Genomic DNA, 21399 nt, shown 5'->3' on the forward strand with positions numbered 1-21399 from the left:
ATTGAATAACTTTGAAATGTATTGTTTTTACGGATATGTAATATAGATTTTCAGTATTGGGATGTGCAATTGAATCAATCTTGTAAAAATGTCATTAAGCAGAATTAGTCGTTTAAACTTTAACAACATTTTTAGAATAACTTTTTACAAATTGTCAATAAGCGATTAAGAATATAATCTTTATTGCAAAGACGGTAACGTTTAAAGTTATTTAATCATGAATAACTTTAAATTATAGAATTGACCTCTCTATATTATGATAATAAATATAATAAATATAAATACGTATGTGACAAAAAGTCTAATATACATGCATTTATGTGTGTGTGTGCGTGCATGCGTGCGTGCGTGCGTGCGTGCGTGCGTGCGTGCGTGCGTGCGTGCGTGCGTGTGGTGTGGTGTGTGTGTGTGTGTGTAATATATATAAACAATATACATAATAATTAAAATAAAAAAAAACTCAATTCGCTTAAATGTTTCCTTTCTTCATATTATAAAGTAAACAGTTCTAATTTGATGGTATCAATAGCTTTCTTTATTCTTCTGCGCGACATGACCCTTCATTTCACGATAAGTTCTCCCAGTTGGTAAAGATTATAAAAGACATTAGTGAAATTAAATTTTCTTGTAAATTTGAAGAGAGGTGTATCCCGTTACGTTAAACGCAAGAATTTGCTTTGTTTTCTTTGGGAAATTATTTATGCTTCTAATAAAGGTTTTCTTATATGCCTTTGTTTGTCGAGTAAAATTGCAAAGTGTCACATGTCTTTTATCGCGTTCTTTATGACCTTTGACGTGCTTTGCATTCTTTTAAGTGTCGCATCATCCTCTTTCCATGTTCTTCTATTTCTATGGCATTCCTCAAAGCATTTGCGAACTAGCATACCTTGAGTCTTTTAAAAGAACACGGTTTTAAAGAGGAGTATGTTTAAACTCACTTTGTGTTCATATAATGTCTTATTGTCTGTTTTCTATCTTTTCTTCTCGATAAAGCAACGTACCATATATGTATATACCTCTTACATATGTGTCTATTAAATCAAATTCTTGAAAAAATGTTAGTTAATCAATTAATGTTGTTTAGTAGATTAGTTATTATGAGATATTATTAGTAAATAATAGAAATATAATTTATGTTTCAACTGTAATACGCAATTACGTAATAATATGCATATTATAGTACAATATTGCAAAAATTTTTTTACAATATTATATTAGCAATGGTACAACAACGTTTCAAAAATATTGAAAAAAATAATGCTTTCTGCTCTTTAAAACGCGCGCGAGTAGTACACGCTACCTTATTAGATAAACGCAGCTACTTCTCTCTCTTATAAAAAATTATACAATATAAAATAAAAAGTACAATAATATAAAATTTTTTTCATCAAGATTATATTAAAATAAGTCCTTGAAAAAGTAAGTTCTCAAAATTGAATTTAAAAATAAGATATATGAAGAAAAAAGATATGTAAAATAAAAGAGATATATTAACGATAAAATTTTGTATTCTTTTTTAAAAATTAATTTAAGAACAATATATTTTAAAGTTATATGTGCTAAAATGTGTTAATATAATTGCATCTAAAATATTATCAAAAATACGAAAATAACTTATATTCAGAACGTATAAAAATGTTAGCGCGTTTTTTTATAAAGTAGCTTGAAAATATGAAATACAATTTTAAAATGTATTTCTCTTTAAATTAAAAAAAGTTAATTACAAGTTACAATTTATTTTATGTTTCTATTACGTTTCTATTAAAATTTGTTTTTAAAAGAGCAGATATTAATAAAACACCTTTGTAATATTAACAATCAAATAAATTTTTATTAAAATTTTTTACGATTACTGCTTAAATTTATAAGACAACTATAATTTTTATCGTAACGTTTTTGTAGATTCTCGATAATTGATATGCGAGTAGACGCATCACGTAGCATGTAGAAGGAAATCACAGTAATTGCACAAATTTCGCTAAGTTGAAAGTTTAATAGAACTAAAATCTATTGAAGTATAAACATAAGTTCTTCAATCCTTTATTCTTTTCACGTTTCATGTTCTAGTAAAGTTTCATTGTCTCTCTGATCCAGAATTAGTTCTTCCATTTCTCGCGTTTCATCTTTTTTTTCCTTCCCTTTATAGTCTTTAAAAGTTTTACTTTACGTAATTTCTAAGGTAAAATCTTGCTAATTTTTTATCACACGCAATGGCCGCGCGGAATAATCATCAATCAAATTTTAAATACAAAAGTAAATCACACAATAAAAATAAATAATTTAAAATAACTTTTTGGACATTTTATATGAAAGTCTGATAGCGAGGTAAGACCAGATTTGATTTGATATCTTCAAATACATTATCAGAAGAAGTTATTTGAAATGCGATAAGGTGCTAACATATTTACGTTACTTACCTAAGGAGAATAGAAAAATAATGTCAATTTAACGTCGTATTAATGTCGCTTTCTTATCTTTTGCAATAATATACAGGCTGTAATATAATATACAGTATAAAACATATAATTTCTCACAGTCATTGTTAGATGTCAATTATTAATGTTAAGCTGTCGATAAAATTTTAATCTATAATAATTGTTAATAGAATAATCAAGATTATTGCTTTTCTTCTTAAATTACTTTTCTCTCTTTCTTCTTTTACAAATTTACACAATAAGTGAAAGAAGACTTAAAAGCTCTCGATCGGTATGTATACTTTTAGAACGTCGTTTAACGAACATCGTGTATTGGCTATGAGGTTTGACTTTTATAAAGTTTAAAGTATCGTGAACCCCATAAAACGATTTCGTGTTTTCTAACTACTTTGATATTTCAACATAATTTATGCACTAAATTTTCTTGGCAGTAAAATTAACAATATTTGAGAAGCATGCAGTTATGGGCAATCAGCAGTTTTGCTCGTTAAGTTAGCAATTAAATCATGGAAGACGTGCGCAATCAAAAGTTGTTTTGACCAACATCTCGAGAAATAAATTAAGTCCTCAAAACTTTATTATTGCGTCCTAGATTATCTATTAAATAAATAGCATCAATGTATTTGTATAACAGCTTAAAAAACTTTGTGAAAGAATTCTTTGCTTGTAAACACAATACCAATATTGAGCGTTAAACAATAAAAATTTATCTTTCTATATTTAGAACAGAAAAATTAATACAAAATGAAATTACTTAATTTAACTTTTTAAAAAGTAAATTAAGTAAATTCATAAACTTTTAATATTGTATTATTAATAACAGTAAATGTATATAATAAGAAACTTTACAATTCACATATATAGTTTCTTTTAATTTCTTAAAAAATATATATATACATATATATACACGCGGAGAAAATTTTATAGTAAAAATTATTATAACTAGATACCATAGATGCGCGCTTCGCGCGCGCTATTTAACTTTTTATTTTTTACTTTTAAAAAATATATTACAATAATAACCATCTATACAAATTTGACAGCTCAAAATACAATCGCAATGACAGCTATTCTCGCAACACAAAGTAAGAGCAGTGAGAGAAAACAATCAGCATCGCGGAAAAGAAGCTTTATTACATGCTTTTTTTAAGAACTAAGCTAGACTAGACTAGACTAGACTAGATAAATAATAAACGCAGGGTAAAGAAAGAATTATTAAAATGTTTACCATGCTTTTCATCAAATTATCATAGTACTTATACTATTTATGGTATAATTCTCTAAAATTTCTTCTTACCGTCCGTGACTACACTATTGTACATAATAATTTTCACTATCAAATGTTTGTATATAATTTATAGAATTAGGGGAAAAACAAGAATTGATAAAATGTAAAAAGAATATAATATTTCCAAAATATTACTATAATTAATAAATTAATTTATAAATTAATTCACGGTAAACATAATAATTCACACTAAATAATTTTAATGATAGTTTACGCATATTCTTTTTCATTATTATCGAAATTTTGGGATTAAATATGGTATTTTTTTATTATTCGCGGCAATAAATTATAACAATTTTATCGAATTCATTTTGCTCTCCTGACTTCTTCTACCTTTAATGATACTTTCTTGTCCCATATTATCACACTGAGGCGTTGAAATGTCATCAGCTTAAGACATAATTCAATAAACTGCACAATTTCTGCTTCAATGTGTTGACTAGAAACTTTCATTGCACTTTAATACCTCAATAATAAAAGTGATTTGACTCATTTCGACGAAAACTGTCATGTATAAAAATTGAAATAGCCAATTACACATAAAACAATAGTACATTCATACAACGTTTATCCATATAGCACATAATTTTTCAGAGTATATCAAATATTTCAATTAGAAAGTAAAATATTTTTATAAAAGTTGCAAAATATGTCTGCAACATTTCTGAGACACAGCTCTGGAATGATAAAATGCCCGTCATTATTGTACTTAAAATATAAAAAAATTATAGAAAAATTACTGAAAAAAATCTAAAAACTTTCTGCAATATTATCAAAGAGTTACTGCAACTTAAAACTTTTTAAAATATTATTCTGACCGTGTGTAATTTTTCTAAATGTAATAAATTTAAATATCATTTCTAAACTTTAATTTTATTTTTTAATAAAGTTAAAGTTGCGCGTGCATTCAAACAATATTTAAATTATTATATTTAAAAATTTACTAAAAATCTGAAAAGTTACAATTATATGTAAAATTACATGTAAAATACGTTCAATATTTTTTTATTGTACATCTTTACTTAGTGTTTGCAATCTAATTAATAATAAGAATTAATAATAATAATAAAAATAAATATGATATTTAAAATATATTTTCTAAAAATGCATGTGTGTGTGTGTGTGTGTGTGTGTGTGTGTGTGTGTGTGTGTGTGTGTGTGTGTGTGTGTGTGTGTGTGTGTGTGTGTGTGTGTGTGTGTGTGTGTGTGTGTGTGTGTGTGTGTGTGTGTGTGTGTGTGTGTGTGTGTGTGTGTGTGTGTGTGTGTGTGTGTGTGTGTGTGTGTGTGTGTGTGTGTGTGTGTGTGTGTGTGTGTGTGTGTGTGTGTGTGTGTGTGTGTGTGTGTGTGTGTGTAAAGCAATAAAGGTATTTTATTTATGTAACATTCTCGTACTTATATCTTACATACTACAAGTTAAAGTTCATATTTTATATCATGTATTAACTTTTTTTCCGAAAAATTCAAAATTAATATTTCTAAGTGAAAAAGATGTACATTTAAAACAAATGCCATTTACTATTTGATGTGTACTTATCCATTACTTATTCCGTTAGTATGATTACGGCTATATAGTTTAGTTATACAAAACATATAAAATTGTATCATTCTGTTAATCTGATATTATTGCTAGCCACAAGTTGAACAACAAATCACGAAACCTCTATATGACGTAAAAATAAATTGTTATTAAAAAGTTACTTTTAACAATTATTTTGGAATTAAAATGTTCTTTTTATAACATTTATAACATTTTGATGTCATGTCGACTTTATATTGCTTCTGGATATCTATTCAAATTTACGGCATGATTAAAAAAATATTTTTTGTTACAATATTTTATATAGCAATTAGAGTTGTTCCAGAATTGTTGTACATAAATTTATGAAAGGTTGAAACACTTCTGAAATTTTTTTACAACAATCAGTGCTATGTGGGTAAATGATAATGATAAACATACAATGTAGCAGTTCACAATATATCTCAGAGAGAAATATCTCTGTCCCTATATGAAATATTCAAGCATAGATTACAAAATCATTACTTGATATACTTTAGCCTACTCATATCGTCACATTAAATCCTCGTTAGTAATGTCATCATATTAATCTCTCGTTAACTTTCAATTCATATAATACATAATTTGATTATTATTACGATAATATTAGAAGAGAAGCTGATAGTTGTGGCCGTTCATTTTATACAATAAGTTTAGTAATAATCAATATTTTAAATTAAAAACGTAAAGAAGAAAAGACATTATATTCATATCAAAATATTCTTCAATAGATTCTAGATATTTAAAATTGACATATTACATTGAATGCTATTTATAAAAATATTGCGAGACTGCAAAAGGTCAGAAACAAACAGAGATGATAATATGACCCACAATACATATAAAAATAAATTGTAGAAATTAATTTTAATTTTAAAAAGTTTTGTTACAAAATTATATATTTATTCAAAATAAAGAAAAAATATTGAAACTATATATATAATAATTGTATGTATTATATACATATGTATATGTAATATTTTGTGCATTTAAATTGAAAATCTATAATACATTTATGCAGAATATAAACTATAGATTAGCAATAAAACTGCAATCAAGTTATCGAATAACTATTTTGATATAAAGAAAAAAGATCGTGTCACGCTTTCTGAAACGTCAACACGCTTAAAAGATTAAATTAACAAAATCCCATATTATTGTTTAATTCTGTATTACTTAAAATTTGTACAGCTAATAAAAAGTTAAATAACAAAAAAACAATTGTTATTATACACATTTGTGTGATAATATACGTAAATTTAAAAAGAATAAGGAAATATGTATAATTAAATGTTAAAATGTACTTTTGAAATTTACAAAAGAAAAAAGATTTATAACAAATGTCGGCTATTGTGTGCATATAGCAACATATTAGCGCTAGTATATAATATAATGACAGGATATTAAATAAATAATTCCATAAATAATTATTAGAATTTGTTACTTAATTAATAACAAAAATAATTATAATATTTACCATAATATCATAATCTCCTCTACGATAATTTAAATTTAACAAATTTGAGCAAATTTCTTTTTTTTAATTAATGTTCTATCTATTTTAATAAAATCATTTAATCTTTATTACAATAATAATATAAAAAATAAGATCTTTCTGACATATTATTACACATTCCACTAATATATCAACTTTCCAAATAATAAAATAAAGAAAGAAATTAATTAAAAATTTTATTTACATTATAGATAATTACTTTAAAAAAAATTTTTCGGCAATAATCTATTACATATATAATAATTGTAATTTTATTTTTATATTATATCATTGTAAAGTAATTTAGAAAATTTAATTAAAAATGTTATCTTTTATAAAATCAGAATAATAATCAATTTAATATTGATTAAAAAAACGTATACGATATATTACGATATGTTAATAGAACTTAATAGAATAGTTTAAAAAATAATAAAATTAAATATGTATAATAAAATTATTTATGATATTATGATATTACATGAGAGAAGCTGGCAGACGTGTAAAATTAGAAAGATTACACTTTTGGTCGTAAAAGAACTTTTAATGTTGGCTACACATTTAATTAATTTTACTCTTATTCTAAGAGAAAAACGTTTCTTTACATATGCGAGTCTCTCTCGTAAATATTAAATATAGATAACACTCTCTTTCTAATCTTTGATAATTTGAAAGCTTTATAATATTCTTTTAATGTTTGTGGCAATAATAACTGTTATATAATAAATACAATTTTATTTCCCTTAATCATCTATTATTTTATACATTTGCTAAATACTGCTAAAGCTACCGTAGATACCTTACAATATTCGAGGTGGAAATTCGAGGTAACAAAATAATAACTTTGTTAAATAATTTTAGTTTTGTGAAATTTCGAAATGTAACGGTTTGTTAGAGTATTTATCATTACTATAGATTGGCATTGCAATTAACGATTTTAATAAAGTCATTTCAATAATACACCGAGAAAATTTTAATGAGATCGCTGTACAGCACGGACACTTCATTAAATCCTTAGAATGACGGAAATATAATTATAATTACACAATATTCCAAGCAAAACATTTCTATTATACGAGTCGTGAAGCGTGCCTTATTCTGCTCCTATTATATCATAAGTCGGATGAGAATGAAATTCAATCTTTTTCATTATCTTTTAAAATATAATGGAGAATTTGATCAGCGTCGAATTGCTCATTGCTTCGACAAAAATAAAAGTCCTTGGTAAATCAATCTGCAAGGGAATTCTTTATTTATTTCCAGAATCATATTCAGAAGAATATTTTAGTATCTTTTTTCAAGAAAACAAAAAGTTCTAATAGATTTATACTTATATATAAGTAAAAAATTTTTCACTCTTTGTAGAGAGAGAGAAAAGAGAAAGAAAGAGAGAGAGAGAGAGAGAGAGAGAGAGAGAGAGAGAGAAAGCAGCTTTAGATAAAAAGTTAAAAATTATTTTACTATTTAAAAAAATTTCAATAATGAAAGTGCACTTTCATCATTGAAATTTTTTAAAATAGTAATCATGATGAAATATTTACTTTTCAAAACGATATTATTCAAACTAAGACACAAGTTTATAAATATTCTAATAATATAGATACATTCATTTTATATTAATATTTGTAAAGCCTTATAACATATAACTGTCAAAAAAATCTTATTATTTTAAAAGAAAGATTACTAAATATATGATTTTGTCATATTGTTGCAACTCAAATAAATTTAAAGTTTAAAACATTGCTGCAACAAATTTTGCGCAAAAATATTTACATTATACATGTTACGTAAAATTTTATAAATTAATTAATTTAATATTTAATTAAAAAGTAAAGATTATGTATTATTAATTATATTAATAGTTAAAAAAGTTAAAGTATATAATATATAATAGTAAGTATACAATAGTAACAAGTTAAAGTTAAAATATAAATAGTATTATGGGAATTAACATTGTACTATTTAATTCCTTACTGTTTTTCTAAATTACAATTAATTTCTCTCAATTATTAATTATTTCAAATGTACTCAACAATTATACGTAAATTAAGATATTAATAATTTAGGTTTTTATTTTAATTTAGAAGTGTTAACTTTTACAAAATTATTTTACAACAATTAAATAAACTTAACAATTCTAATATAAAAGCATACTACTTCATTCTTAAAAAAACGGCACTCATTAGCCATAGTGTGAGTCTCTTCGAAAGCTTCCTGAGCTTTTCTTATACCGTCGGTAAAGTAGGAAAGAAAGCACAGACGTAATCTGGATACATATCATGTGAAAAAAGCTTATTAGGCATCTACTTTATCAGCAGATGCAAGCTCTCAATGCTTGATTATATAATTTATATATAAGCATTTTAAAAGCTAAAGAGTTGTTATAATGATTTACAATAAACAATAAGTTATCAAAGCAACAAATGTTATAATTGTATGCAACAATTTTTATTAATTAATTTATACTATAAAATTGTTTAAAAAAGTACTACTTTACCAGAAGAAGATATACTCTCTAAATTACAATCAGTGAAAAATCCGTGAAATCAGTAAAAATACATTAATTTTCAGTGGTATACTTATAACTTGTCAACCAGTGAAATAAATACACTGAACTTTCAATGATTATATACTAATTCTGAAGTTAGAATCACTAAAAGACAGTCAATACTCACTAATTATCATAGTTATAAATATACCACTGCAAATCAATGATAATACATTGATTGCTATTTAGAGAGTAAATGTATGCAAATATCAATTTATAAAATGTATTCTTTGAAATAAGTTACTTTTACCAGTAAATTTTCAAATGTAGAATATTTACACTTACAATTCCTAAAATCAATATAAAAACGTCAAAAATGACAAAAATTTAGCTAATAAAATTTTATTCAACTAATAAAATAACTATTAAAAAATAATTTTTTCTTTCAACTACTATAAGTTTTGAGTTTTAAAAGATTATAACGCATTGATGACACACACAACATACATATACAATATAATAAAGCAAATTTTTTTTCCAAAAACATTTTTTTTTATATAATGTTATTATGCATTTCATAATATTTCATCATATATAACTTTATGTGAAACAAATTATACAAGAAGGTAACACGCTCAATTTATATGGTCCATCCGTGACATAATCGACAAGACACCTAATCGAAGTATTTCGCGTAAATAATAAATTATTAAGCACAGCTTTAGATTTAGAAATGGTATAGAGAAAATCGCATTATTCGATAGAATGAACACTGTGCACAAGGAAGAGGAGATCAGCGAACCAGTTAATCACACTTAATAGCTGTTGCAAAACATTCCCCTTCTGTATATATTAAACAAAACAAAAGTTCTAAATACATAGCAATATAGATTACATTTAGTAAATAATACACACTCAAAAACAGGTCATATAATTTTTAACTTTTATTAAGTTGTATGCTTAAGTGCACTTAACTTATGTGCAATATGTCAATAAAATTGATAACGTTATTGATATTTTTAAGCTTTTGTTGTTTTCAGACACATATGCTTCAAAATAAAAAATTTATTAATAAATATATTGTAAAATTACACAATTAGTAAATATTGCTGTTTAAATTATTTTCTTATTAATATTATTTGTCTTCTCTCAGAAGAGTAATAATATTTGAAAAATAAAAACATGTAAACTTATTTTTGCAGAAATATTTTTGTAAATAACAACTTGATAGCAGTTCTATTTAATTCTATTTAAATCTTTTCGTCGATTTAAAAGTCATGTTGTTTTCAAATTACTTTAAAATATGTAACATCATATCATAAACGCACTTATTATAATACCAGATTAATCACGATCACATATAAAAAGATACTGAAAAAAATACGAATGCATCCAAGCGTGAACGAGAAAATTGTATTTGATTCCAGTATCAAAAACTTGATCCGAATCTGATCCATGATAACAACGTCAAGCAAAAGAATGACAATAAGAAAGAAATGAACTCTGACATTTTCATTACAAGAATAGCATCAAATCACGAACAAAACCGTTCGTAAATTTGCTTTCGATTCTACTTTTAACAAAAGATATTTTTTATTCTAAATCTAAAACTGTGCTTAACACAAAACACAGATTTTACTTAGCAAATTATTCCTATAAGAAATAATGATCGAAAAGATAAAGATTCGAGATCGATTTAATATTATTCAAATAAGTTATTTCTTTTATGTATACCAAACGCGTCCATTCTTTGCAATTAAATTTCTAAATATAATTTATAGAAACAATGAAAATAAAGCAAATTTAATTAATCGTTAAAGCCAATATATTACGAGGTAATATCGTATTTATATTTAAATATCTTTTCAACTATTTTAAGACTTTATATACTTTGTAACATTATAAATGTAAATAATTATAATCTTTTTTTAGCCTTAACAAATTTGTTAAGTTTTCCTTAAAACTCTATATATAATATATATTAAGTTTCCATTTTATTACTTTGTCTGTCATCAATGTCAAATAAAAGCAGGCCCGATCAAAAATTTATTATACAAAAACATATAAATATATTAAAATATATCCGTATTTGTTTATAGCTTTTTTATAAATTTTAGTTTGGTATAAAAAAATAATAGTTATATTAAAAAGACAAATATTATTTAAAAAATTATTTTTGCATTGCTTTTTTACAAAAAACTAGATATAAAGAAAAACTTGTTCATGTAGAATCATATGTATTCCATGAATCAAAAGTATGTATGATTATAGAGGAACATTTTATCCTTATTTCTTCAAACTTAACTTTTTGTAGAAGAAACCATACAAAAATTATCTTTTTAATTAGTTTCTGTCTTTCCAGTATGACTATTATTTATTTTATATCAAATATAAATTTTACAAAAAAAACTAATATAAACGCATAAGAATATATTTTATATAATTCTACTCGACTTTTTTTATAATTACAAAGATTAAATAGTTTTAAAAATAGAAACATTAATTGATTTCATCCACTTTTTTATTTAAATTTTTAAAGTAATGTCAGCAATGTATGAACAAGTGAGACTCATGACTGCAGTAAATAAATAAACCCTTATTTCAAAAATTATGAATTAGTTACAATATGCTTATTTCCAACATAAAAATTTTCAATTTTTTAATAATAAATGTCTAACTAATAATTGAGTTTTAATTCTTAACAATGTATATTATTTATTTGATTATTTACATAATTTCTTTATTCAAACTTTCCTTTTACAATTATTAAATAATGAAACAAGAGAAAATCTTTTGAGAAATACACGTTTACTCGATAATACATTTAAGACTGCTGGTTATGCTATATCGTCGATGTAAAGAATCTGATTGGATATAGTTCGCTTTATACTCTGGCTAATAATATCAATAATCGCTAAATCTATGTTGTGTCAATTACTTACGTGTGACGTAGAAAGTGACAAAAATATTACTTTGCACTTACCTGAAACAAAAAAAGTAAGATATCATAAATTAACTGTTCAAAGCAATAAAAAAGTAATAATTACTTAATATAAATATAAAATATTTATAAATTAATTTCCTTTCCAAAATTTTTTAACTTTTATTATACAGTAGGAGATAACAATAAAAATACATAAAAAACAGTTTAAATATTATTTATAATATTAATCAGTAAATGCATTCAAATGTTATTTTTTAAATGTATTTTACATATAGTTTTAATTTTATAATCTTATTTTTTATTATATATTAATTCAAAAACATTTTTAACAAATAAGAGGTTTTAAAGATATTTGGCATAATTACTTTTCTTTTGAAATTTAAAGATTTCTCTGGAAATTATATGTGTGCAAAATAAATATTACAATTTTAATTATTATTTTACAATTAATTCTCTACAATATTTTTATACAAAAAAATAATATACAAAAAAATATAATATACAAAAAAAGAGAGAGAAAATTTATTTTGTATTATTATAATAGATACGTAACAGATATTTGTAAGTTAGCATCATTATTTTACATTGATTAATTTAATATTATAATAATACTACTTTTATTCAACTTATAATTGTGTTTTAAAACTGAAAATTTATTTGGCGAGCAATTTAATAAAAAAAATAGATAAAATCACAAAAAATATCAAAAATAAATAAATCCAAAAATCCATTTACGACTGAATAAGGCTCATTTTTAATTAAAAGTGTGTTTATACATTGGTCTATGTTATTCTATTATTATTTTTAATTTTTAAATAAACGTATTTTTTATATATATAATATTTAAGAAAATCTTCCACATTATTAAATATAATAGCAATAAATCCATATACATATATTTAAAAAGTACAGATTTCATCTAGTTTCAATTTTAGCAACATAATGACTATAAAAATTAAAAGCATAAATAATGCATACTTGTTAATTTCTTAACAGCATGTGTTACATACTTGCTAAAGTTTCTGAGTAAAAACGTTCTAAAGAAATTTTTTTCGGTTATTAGTAGAAAATGTAATGTAATGATCTCTCTGGTTAAGAAGAAATAAGAAATCTTTTCCCTTTCCGCGTATTGCTAGAGTATTGTTAAAACATTTACTAAATAATGTCTTCAAATTCGTACTAAAAGCAAAATGAGAATCATTCTATTATAACAGATAAAGACAAACATCAATCCAAAATAACGCTTTCTCCGAATACATGATAAAATCTAATTTATGTGCAATATAAAATCTCTTCGATATAAAATTACTTCAGTTTCATAGTGCTAATAAAATCAAATTAATTTTTGAAGAGTTACGAGTAAGACAATTTAACCGTAGTTAAAACAAAGATATAAGAGATCGTTTATTTTTTACCAGTAAATATTATATAAAAATTTATCAAGAAATTCAAGATATGTGTGCAATTTAGTTACACCTAAAAAACCTAAAAATAGTAATATTTATGATATTGATCGTTTTAATATAGTGTTTCTTATCACCAAAAAAGGCTAAGTGTTGAGAAAAATCAAAATAAAAAGTATAAATGTTCATAGATGTTCCACTTACAAAATATATTTTAAATAAAATTAAAAAAAAATTATAATATAATATCTATTACATGATGAATAAGATAATATAGTTTTTATACGGAGAAAATTTTTGTTACTTTACCTATACTTGTTACATAAAATTTGCTACAAATTTTATTACGTGTGGAAAAGACTTGAAATAACTCTTGGCAATCAAATATTATATAAAAATTGAATTTTTTAAATATATTTTATAAACAGCTTAAGATAAGAGTAATGTTATAATAAATTGATCTATGCATATTAATATCGTAATAGAAACATCAACATATATAATATCCTTACAAACTGTTCCAACAATAATAATGTACATATACGGTATGTATGTACACATCAATTTTCCGACAAAATTATCTTTTATAAAGCTTCTAACTTATTTTTAAGAACAATATTATTAATATTATTCCTCTATGTAGCATTATTCCTTGTATTCCCAATAAAAAATATATAGTCTTGTTTTGTATATACCAAGTATAAAACTTTTATATAAAACATACGTGACAAATCAATGTCAGATGCTGATAACAAAACTAATTTTCTAATTGATTTCACATAAAATTATTGATTGTTTGTATTATTTTTATATACTTTAATTATGGAAAAAGATTTATAAGTTATTATGTAATTAACAAAAAAATATTTTTTGTAAAAAATATTTAATTGATAACACAGATTTGTCGCCAACATCGCTTTAATAAAAATTAACGTATAGTATTATAAAATTGTCTAAAGCAAAATTTTTTAATTTGAGATAAAATTGTTTTATGGTCACGTCTCTATATGACGATGCATTTAATGTTATATGAAAATAATTTGTACTCTAGGATTCCCAAAAAATTAAATCAATTGTAGACAAATTAACGAATAATTAAAAATTAGCGCTGTAGAAAGAGTACGCAAGATTTTTTTCTTAATAAAATAATATTTTATAATAACCATATACAAAATACTTCAACTCAATTTTTGTCACCTTCAATACCTCCATTCTCATGATGCTATTTATGAGATTTTACATACCTCTAGTCTCATGAGCTATTTATGAGCTTTTACATGCCACAAATTAAAATTTTCGAGTTCATTATTCTGAGTAGGAATTTAACATTTTTGTAGGAGGAGGGGGGACCGAGCCGACGTACGTATTTCGTAAGCTTGTAAATAGATAAATAATATTTAGTTATTAAATAAATAGTCTATATGATTTTAAGTACAGTTCTCTCTTGTATTGGGGAGATTTAGGATAATTTTCGCGTAAATGGGTTACAGCTCAAAAATCGAAACGTACATATTTCATACATATGAGCTTGTAAATGGACATACAATATTTAGTTATGAAATAAATAGTCTGCGTAATTTTAAGTACAATTTTCTCTTATTGGGGAGGCTTGAGACAATTTTATTGTAAAGGGGTTGCAACTCAAAGATCAGAATGTATGCATGTATGTAAAGAATGTGTGTAAGAGTTAATCTTTAAAATTTTGTACGCTACATTCTTAATATAATTCTTAAGGTATTATCTACCCTTCAGTCGTGCTCAAAGAGCATGGTTCGCGGAAAAAAGAGAAAACGCGTATAAGTCAAAGTAAGTGAAAGATGATATAACTTTGAACACCTGGGCCGCACACGCGTGGCGCTTCGTATCCGTGTGCACACGTACATAACATACACAATCTCACAACAAAGTAAACGAGGAGCTGGCAACGTCGCATTGCACGAAAACAGCAAAAGAAATAAAAAAATATTGAATACAATTATAGAGTACTTGACCAAAGCTGAATAAAGTATTAATAAAGCGATCTTGTTAGCTAGGCTATAGCTTTTGTCCTATCTATAGATATATAGTTTTTTGTAATTTATAAGATAACGTATAGTTTGAGTTTTTGTATTTTTAAGAATCTTTTGTTCAAATAATTGCGTTTGAAGCATTATGTTTAGATAATTTATGTAAAAGTATTTTATTTTTGTTACTGAACACTCAAATTTAATAGTGTTAAACCTTTTTTATTCCAACCTATAAATTCAAATGTCATTGTGTCAATCATTATTCACTCTAAAAACCTGTGAAATAAATATAAAATAATTTACCATAATCTTATATTTGTATCTTGTACATAAATATCAAATATACGCAAATACTTGCTTCATCTCCTCGCTCTCACACTTTCATTCATGCAGCGCGATGTTGCCGCTACGCTGTGAGTGAATCGCTCGCTACTTGTAGTCGAATTCAAAATAATAAATTTTCAATTAGATTTACGTAGAAACGGCACGGGCGTCAACTTTGTTTTAATTTAATACAAATATGTTCTAACAAATGTCAGTTTTTTAAGAAAATTTGTTGCGAGGATTTTTGTCTATAAGCCATAATGTTCAATTTTTTTACATTCGGCCTATCTTCCCTATGTTAAAAAACTTCACTTTGCGACTTCATAGTTTAAGTTTGGCACGGCAAATCGTTTTAAAATTTTAATCAATTATGCGAAACAGCTTAATCTACTTGTATAACAAATTTTTTCAAAATCTGTTGGAGATCGATTTTGGCAAATAATACCTTAATAAGTTTTATCATTTTTTTCTTATAGTTTTTTCGAGTTGCATTTGTTAGGGGGTTATTTAGAGGTTAAAGGGATGAGCTCAATAATTGCAACTATATCAGTTTTAAAGCTCATAAAAAGCTCTTAATTCTCCCGCAATGACCAATACAATATCTTAATTTTTAAGTGGTGGAGAAGCTGAGTCAACTCAGGTCACAAAAAATGTTAAATCCCTACTCAGAATAATGAGCTCAAAAATTTTAATTTGTAGCATGTAAGAGCTCATAAATAGCTCATAATTTTGCGTTATTCGTTTTTTTATTTTTGCATAGTGAGGGGGCCAGCTCGACAGGGGTATTAAAACATCTTGATGTAAGAAAAAAATATTAAAGATATTGAATATGAACCATTAAAGATGTCAAAAAATTAAATTAGAACGTCTAGTATATAATTATTGAATAATATATTTTAAAAAATACATTAAGGAAACATATCTACACATCTATTACAGCACCAATTGCCCATTAAACTCTTCACAATTAATTTAATGTTATGTAAATTGTTTTTTGAAATACGTTTATCCTAGTAGAATTCGAACTCTGGCCTTTGGATCATGAGCCTTGCCTTATTTACTACGCTATTCTTTCTGTTAATGAATGTGTTATATTGTTTGTTTATTGTAAACAGCGCACCAATAAATTACCATGCTACATTGTAGAATTTATAAAAATATTATATATGTACAATATTTTTACCGTTGTTCGATATTTTATTTATTTTACTTAAAACAATAAAGAATCATAAATTGTTTACACAGTTTATTATTTAAAATTATTAAAATTTTTAACCATATATTTTAGTGAAAATAATCAAACATATTTTATATTTAACAGAGTAGGATGTAAAATAGATGTAGATATTAATAAATTAGAGAAAATTACATTTTTCGCAACGCAATATTATCTTACAAATATCATGTTTTCAAGGTCAATTTTATGAAAAAATTCTCTTTGTATAAATAATTAAACCTATTTCCAATTTAATTTAATTTGATTATTTTGTCAAATATCAGACTATCAAAAAATATCATAATGATTAGATTAATGGTAATAACAGTAAGAAACGTGAAGAAACAGAAATGTAACATTAAAAATCAAGGAGAAACGAATATAAGCACAAAATTTTTAGATATTTGAAAAGAAATCCTATTTCAATCTAATAAAAACAATCTAAAGTTTCCTGTTAAAAGCACTTTAAAAGTTCGATTGTTGAAAATGCAATGTAATGATCTCTCCGCGGTCAAGAAAAAATAAAAAATCTCTTCATATCTCCGCGTTATTGAAATGTTTTCAGAACAACCATCTAATGTTATCTTAAAATTTCTACTAAAAACAAAATCGATAATTCCATCATGAAAGTTAAAGATGCGGACATTAGAAATAATATCCCTTTTTAACGAGAGAAAATCCGATTTATGCATAATAAAATTGTATAAAATTATATCATTTTTTCTATACTAATAAAACTAAATTACTGTTTAAAGAGTTACGTGTCAGAGATAATATGACAGCAATTAAAACAATAATATAAAGTAGTTATACATCTGTTTTAACAATATGTATAACAACAAATGAAATTGCAGATTTCGTCACAATTTTGTTTAAATAAGAGCCATTAATTGTGGCTTAATATTATTATAAAAAAAACACATTAATTTTGTCAAATTGCTATCAATTTTAATTTAATAGCTAAAAGATGTTATTAAACATGTTTTCAAAAGATTTACGATATCCGTGCATAAGTTCGTTTACGGCATTCTTGAATACAAGAATGGTCCTCAACGTCAAGGTCTAAGAAACTTCATCGTTATATTTTATATTACTTTTTATTATTTAAAAGTATAAGTTAAGTTTATATAAAATTTTTTTACATATATGCATGTGCAGCATACGTTTGCATATATACAATACATATGCAATACATATACTTTTAAATTTACGTTATTATATATATTTTCATATACACAAATTTGTGATTGTTATTATCACTTACATATACATTTTCAAAATAGCTACAAAGATAAATTTTATATAAAAAATTACTCCTAAAAATTTTATATCAAAAATTATTCGTGGTAAGCAGTAAGCTTGAACCAAAAAAGAAATTATAAAAATTTCTACTATATTCTTTGTCGAATTGCTATCATGTAGTATTTATATTACTTATGGTGTATGTACATTCTTTGGAATTTTTTCTCATGGTCCGTTACTATCGTACATAGTAATTTTCTCGGTCCACGATGTGTATAATACAAAATTATACAAAATGTTTATGTTTATTAATAAATTTTCAGGTAAGAGGAATTTTAAATATGCTTTGATATTTAGATTAATAACTATGTTTCAAGACTGATAAAATTGTCAGCGCAGTTTATATAAACTAAGAACATTGACTTAATAGAAAAATTATATTCAATACAAAGATCCGCTGCAAACCAAATAAGTAATCTTAATTTTATTTATATATTGGATACATTTATTGGTCAGAGAATTAACTTACTATTATTATTTATTAACAAATGTTGCATTTTTACGTTATATAAAATATAAATTCCTAAGAAATTTACATTACTTTTGCAAACATTACAAATATATCATACAAGCAAAATAATAAAAATATATATATAACTTAATTACACTTTACATATGCAAATGTGTAACTTTAAAGAACTTGTAAAGTCTTTGTAAAAAATACAGTAAATAAAAACAGTATGCTTCAGATGTATCCACCCGTGACTTCTTGCTTTCAAAAAGCAAAATTGTTTTTCCATTTGTGGAAATGTATAACTTTTTTGTAATATGATTTAAGAAAATGATTTATATTACAGTCTGTCTAAAAAAAAAAAATTTTTAAACCATTTGTTATAAAGCAATATATGGTAAAAGAGTCAAGTGAAAACAAGCTCACAAAAGATTTAAGATTATATTTTATTAAAGATAATCAACTAAATTTAAGCACTAAATTAGAAACGTTTTGAGTGTATACTACTTAATCAGTTTTTGTCTTTATAACTGTAATAAGAAACAATATCTTAATAAATTATAGACGAAATATAGTGTTAGATGAAAAAATTATCTGAAAATATAACGATAGATAAAAAAAAACACATCATAATATTTTTCTAATATACTGTGTGACCTCTGATATGGCCTTTTTTAATCTACTGTTAATATTATTATTGACATAAAGATCTTTATATAAATCAAATTTGTCAAATCAATTGTTTAGCTTCCATATTTTCTTTCCAGAAAGCTTTAGTTTCATATATAACCACGATTCTTATAAAATTTGTTCTTTGCGACGTTTTTACTTCTTTCAGAAATGTGTAAAGAAACACAATTTTAAATTGTTTTACATGGCATTCATTAAATATACCTTTTTAATAAATAATTTTTCATTCAAAACGGAAAAAGCGCTGTCTAAAATTTTTTCTAATGTTTTCAAAACCAAAATTATGCCTGTTATTTTTTTATTAGACAAACTGTACTAACTCATAACTTGTATGTCACTAAGAAATTTTATAGATTGTTATTATCTTTTATGTAACAGAATGTCTATCTGAATTTTTAATATAGTATTATACTTGTGCAGCCATGTCTACATATTTTACGAATGCCATGGTTCATGAATTGCCTGCGAAATTTTATTTTATACTCATATATGTATACTCACATATATATATATGTGAGTATACATATATGAGTATAAAATAAAATTTCGCAGGCAATTCATGAACCATGGCATTCGTAAAATATGTAGACATGGCTGCACAAGTATAATACTATATTAAAAATTCATATATTATATATTATAGTATAATACTATATTAAAAACATATATATATATATATATATATATCACTATATATATATACATACACGCGCATGCGCGTGTGTGTGCATGTACAATTTTTTTAAACTATTGCTAGCAAATTGGCCTCCATTATTTCAGCAATATATTTATAATTTGTTAATAAACTTTGTTCACAGAATTTGACAGCAGATTCGTGGCAAAATTCAAGCAATATCTGCATATGCGAGCAATCTATAATAATATCAGACTTGCAAAAATCGAATAGAAATCGCAAATCTTGCTCGATTATTACTGCCAATCTTAGTACAACATGATCAGCAAGCTTTGTCATATTTTCAATAGCAATTTGCCGACATCTTCTGATGTTACAGACTCTGTATGCAATTTGTATCCTTTTTGCTGACAATGGTTGATAGCAGACATTTGGCATGATCTGCTTTCAACACACTTACAATTAGTTATCTAGATATACACGGTATTTAGGTTAGATTTATATATCACAACATACAAAGTGAACTCGTGGTTTCATTGCCTAACATGGTACAGCAATCACTATTGGTTTTCGATGAAATGACTGTACGTACACATAGCCGTTTACAATGATCGATAATCGAAAGTCTGTTCTTTGTAGGGTCGTTTACGATGCGCTCACGAGACAAAAGCTGCTCCGCGCTTGCTCAATGAAAAAACTGATAATGATATTATTAACCTCTCCCATAACACTTTTAACATTTTTATTTAAAAACATAGTTTGACCCTACTTGCCCATCTTATCTATATCAAAATGTACATATTAATATGGTCATGTTTTTCTGTTATTAAAAAAAAAGGTAAAATAATAAAATTTCTTTAAAAAGAAGCGTAAATTCTCAATAATGATAAAATGCAACAAAAATTTTTATAATAAATATTTTTTCCATGCAACTAGTAAATTATTATTTACACAATAATGGAAAAACTTTGTAAACTAATGATGCAGAAAAAAACATATATTAAACATTTTAATCTATAAATTCAAATAAATGGAAGCTATACAAGAAATAAAACGAAGAAATTATTGTTGAAAAATAATAGAAGCCCATTTGTGTAAATGTCAAATTCAGCATAAAATTTAATAAATATCACAATATGAAATTCCGTATTTGAATTAAATTTTATAT

The 21399-nt window shown here is 24.5% G+C and overlaps 1 protein-coding gene across 13 annotated transcripts in view; it reads right to left on the reverse strand.

Moving 5' to 3' along the window:
* Positions 1 to 21399, reverse strand: part of LOC105837723 (potassium channel subfamily T member 1) — a 213675-nt gene that overhangs the window by 160201 nt on the left and 32075 nt on the right. The window lies entirely within an intron of this gene.

The sequence above is a fragment of the Monomorium pharaonis genome, chromosome 2 (genome assembly GCF_013373865.1).
Source record: "Monomorium pharaonis isolate MP-MQ-018 chromosome 2, ASM1337386v2, whole genome shotgun sequence".
NCBI classification, from domain to species: Eukaryota; Metazoa; Arthropoda; class Insecta; order Hymenoptera; family Formicidae; genus Monomorium; species Monomorium pharaonis.